Here is a 5054-nt window from a genome sequence, read left to right as displayed (position 1 = left end):
CCTGTAAGGATTTACACCCTTGGAAACCCTGTACAGGGTCGCTATGGGTCGGAACCGACTCAACGGCACTTAACAACAACAACAACAACAATGGATTAACTGCTGTCATTTTGCTTTTTGGTTTTGTGTGTGTGTGTGTGTGTGTGTGTGTGTGTGGTGCTGCTGGTTTCTTTGTTCTGCGTGCCTTCCTGTGCTGAGTCCATGTTTTGGTGTTCTTTCTTGTCAGCTTCTACACAGTTTTAATATTTCCATATTCTTCTCAGATTTTCATTTTCTTGATGTATTGTGAAGAATTAATTTTCCTTGAAGTTACCTTATTTTCTACTAATTTTTACCTCCACTTAAAATAGTCTATTGTATCTGTAAATCTACTTGACCTCCTCACCACCTGGATATCTGTTCCTAGGTTTTTACCTTCTTTCACATTGTGATTGTTTTGATCATAGACTGACCTCACAGATCCTCTAAATTTGTTCTTATAGTTTTGTTCTCTTCTGGACTCTTCCATTTGTCAATTGAGTTCAGGTGGTGCTGCCACTTATGTCAATCTCTGGTTGTTGTCTGTCCTTCTTGGTTCTCAATTGAAAGAACTCCCTTTAGGGTATTTTGGGTTGGCTTTAGCAAAATCTCATAGCTTCTATTTATCTGGAAATGTTTTTATTACACCATCATATTTGATTGACAGCTTTCCTGGGTAGATGATTCTTGGCTGGCAAATTTTTTTCTTTCAGGGTTTTATATATGTCTCCTCATGGCCTTCTTCTCCGCATGGTTTCTGCTGAGATATCAGAGCTTAATCTGATTTGCTTGCCTTTTTATGCAACATTTCTCTTTTCCCTGGCTGCTTTCTGGATTCTCTGCTTGTCTTTGATTTTGGAGAGTTTGATTATTATCAGTCTTGGTGATTTTCTTTCATGGTCTATCCTTTCTGGAATATTTTGAGCTCTTGAATGCTTATCTTTTAGTTTTTCAAGATGTTAGGGAAATTTTCTTCCAGGAGCTCTTCAACTATCTCCTCTGTGGACTTGTGTGATTCTTCCTGTTCCAGAATGCCAATAATTCTTAAGTTATTCCTCTTCATATTGTCCAACATGGATCTTAGACTGTCTTTGTATTTTTTTATTCTTGTTTCTGCTTGCTCTTCTATCTTAACAGTATTGAGACATTTGTCTTCCAGATTACTAGTTCTGGTTCCTATCTCTTCAATTCTACTCCTTTGCCCTTTCAGAGTATTATCCATTTCTGATATTTTACTATTAACCATTTGGACCTCTTTTTGTAGGTTTTGAATGCTGTATTTATCTTATTTGATTGTTTCTGTAGTGCCTTCCTGACTTCTTCCTTATTTTGCTTATCCCTTCTGTGGAGCATTTGGATTCACCTCATTATCATTCTCCTGAATTATTTCTCAGGCATTTCCAAAGCCTGCCCTCCTATCAATGTGATGTCTAAATCGATCTATTGCTCATCTGTCCCAGTCATTTATCTTGTTTCTGGACATGTGCTGATATGGTCATCTGTTTCTTAGGCATATTCAATAGTTACTGTGACTTCAGTGGTTATATGAATATATGTTAATGTTTTATTATGCTTTCTGATTGCCTCCAGATAGATATGACCAGGAGATGGGCTACCCTTTTTACTATACTTATTACTCAACTCAGAGTAACTGTAGCAGGTGTTGGCTGCCTATCTGGTGTATAGTAGCTGGTATTGGCTCTTGCCCGGATGGTGGTATATTATAGCATGTCATTGTAGCTTAACTGTATGACCATGATTACTGTCTCTTCTCGGGTAATGTAGGGAAAGAAAGAGCCACCTAAAGGTAAAGAGGGGACAAAAACCAAAATGTTAACAGCAAAAAAAAAAGCAGCAACAACAAAAACAAACAAACCCCAGCTTGGATACTATAGTCTAAATCACAGAAAAGAGAAAAGGGGAAAAAAAAATCTGTAGCAAAATATAAATATGACTTTAATGTCCTTCTCTCAGCTTCTTGCCTTTAAGACCACCTGAGAAATTTCAAGATGTCACTGTTGATCCTTATGATGTAACTCAGAATTTAATTTAATTTTCCGCTGTTTCCTTTTTAATCTATCTCTCTCCCACTCTACACCCCCCGTTCAGGCTTTTTTCCTAGTGATTAGCAGCTCAGGCTGACTGTGGCAGTTTTGTGCTGCCGTTTGGTTTTAAGCAGAACCTTTCTCTTTAAATTTTGCTGAGCAGATCTGTGCACATACATAATAGAATCCTCTGTGGATAGGAGTGTGTCTACTCACTCAGGCACCAGAATGGAGGTGTGCAGACAGTGAGAGACCAATGAACAGACAGAAAAAAAAAAAAAAAAATGTCCACAACTTTATCTCCAAGGATTGTTCAGGTGTCCACTGTGGCTCTGAGCCTTCCCCTGCTCCATCTCACCCAAGATGGCTTGCTCTGGGAGCCACTGAGGCTGGTTGATCAGGAAAAAAACAAAACAAAACCATTTTCTTGCTTCTGCTACATATTCCACTGGCTGTAACCTTCAAACTTAATAAATATTCCTTTTTATGTAGTTTAGAGTTCTGGAACTGTCCCCTGGACCTGCTTCATCTGGTATTCTGTATTACTGTTGATGGGGTCCTCACTGCAGTCTCCCTATCCACCACCAAGCTCTTCCTCCCCCACCATCAACTCTTGATCCTATGCTACCTCTTGAAATGGTTGAACATTGATTTCTTTTTGGTACAGTGACTTTGTGTATTTCTTCCATCTTCTTTTGATGTTTTCTGTATCATTCAATATTTTGGCCATTGTTGTTGTGCCATTGAGTCAGTGCCATTGAGTCAGTTCTGACTCATAGCGAGCCTGTATGTGGTTTGCAATTAGTGGCTGGTGAGCTTGAACTGCTGACCTTGCAGTTAACCCACAGCACCACACCAGTACCTCTTTGGGCTTGAATTTTTTATTCAGGCCTTTCCATTTGAGAAAAGCAGGCTATTATTATATTAGATAAGACTCTGGCAGGGGTACTGCTATTGCTGTTGTTGTATTTTGCCATCAAGTCAGCTCTGACTCACAGCAATCTTACATAAACAGAATGAAACATTGCCTGGCCCTGTGTCATCTTCATGATATATTTGACTCCACTGTGTTGGTTGATCACTGTGTCATCATTAAGGTCTACCCTGCTATGACGAGGCAGCTCTTTCCCTGCTATATTTTAAATACTTTCCATGAGAAGAGGGACTCATCTTCAAGCACTATATTGGACAATATTCTGATGCTAGCCATACAGTTTTCATTAGCTAGGTTTTGGAAGTAAATAAACAGGCCTTCCTTCATAGTCTGTCTTAGGCTGGATGCTGTGACAATCATGGATGTCTCTACCGGTTTTTGAAATATTAGAAGCTATAGAAGCATAACTCTCAGCATCATAGCAACAACATTTATCACCATATGATAAATGAGATATGGCAATTGATAGCTAAATTAACTGATTATAGTTAACTTTCAAATTTACATATTGATGGCACTTAACAACAACAACAACTGCTCTACTTAATTTAACAAGGTAGTATGTAAATATCTCACACAAATACAGATTTTAAGTACATTTTCTTGAATCCTAGTATGGTTCTGTAAGATAAGCACTGGACTGCTAACCACAAGGCTGTCTGCTCAAACCCACAAGTCACTCCTCAGAAACCCTATACAGGGTCACTATGAGTTGGAACTGATTCCATGGGACTTAACAACAACAACAAATTTGTAAAGGTCTGAATGCTTCTTGTTTAGAACTCATTTCCATTTTATGCTTTACCACAGTAAATAAAAAGTATTTTAGAATATTTTTGACCATTTACATTGTTTCTGGTTACTACTTTCTAAAAAAGCCTCTTTTATTAGTACATTCTTTAAATGACATGCCCAGGTGAGCACACTAGCAAGCTCACATTTAAGTGGGTAACCAAAGAATTTATTTAATAACTGTATGTTGATCTTCTGGATAAATACACCTTATGAAAAACATGTTTAATTTCATCTGCTTATGCCACCAGACTTGGCTCATATCCTTATGTACCTGCAATGGAAATCAAATCCTAATGAGAAATCATTCACAAAGACAAAATGTGCTACATGAAACATTGGCTTGAAAAAAAAGTCAGATTTCTCAATTATGCTCTCAGAACAACATTTGATATAAATGGTTTAGTACTTTTTTTTTTCCTAAATGGTAAACTAAGCTGACTGATTAGCATTCTAATCACGTAGTACTAGCAAGTCATAAGTTAAACTTCATAGTATGAATTTAACACTTGTCAGTGAACAACCATGAAATCTGGCTAACTAGATAGTCTCTAATTTGACAAGTCCATAGATTGACTGGATAAATAACATAGGTTTAATTAAAGCTACACTCAGCAGACATTGAAGAGAATTGGCAGTTAGAAAATGTTAGCATCCTGATGGATTTCAGATTTGAAAAAGCGATTTATTTTTTTGCTATTAACAAAACTTTAATAGTCTCTCTTCTATATAAAGTTAAATTGTACATCTCAAATGTTTAATATTGATTTTGAGGTCAATCAGACTATATTAACATTCCCTGAAGACTGCCTTTCAAATATTTTACAGATAGGTCAAATAAATTTTCATCAAATCTTACATTAAAGGGCTTTGATTAAAAAAGAAGTTAAAGTTGCCTTGACAACTCTAGTATGATGCTTCCAGATTTAGAAAGACACTATGGAATTAATGAATTTATCAGGATAAATTCAGAATAAAGCCAGAAATAAATCAGGATTTATTTCTGGCTTTATTCTAACCATAAAGTCATAAAACACCAGCTAGAAGTATTTAATTAAACTTATACTGTGTTTTTTATTCTGAGTAACTACATGGGGGAGGAAGATGTATATGTGTGTGTGTATTTATAGAATTTTGTGCTTATTGAATAACATCAAATCTACAGGCTGATAAATAACTAGACTATAATAGCAGTTCCAATCTCTTAGTTTTAAGTGAACTTTTCATTTTCTAAACACCTATATCATATAAGGAGTCCTGGTGTG

This window comes from Chrysochloris asiatica, unplaced genomic scaffold, assembly GCF_000296735.1.
Source record: "Chrysochloris asiatica unplaced genomic scaffold, ChrAsi1.0 scaffold00111, whole genome shotgun sequence".
Classification (NCBI taxonomy): Eukaryota; Metazoa; Chordata; class Mammalia; order Afrosoricida; family Chrysochloridae; genus Chrysochloris; species Chrysochloris asiatica.
Note: the sequence above shows the minus strand (reverse complement) of the source record.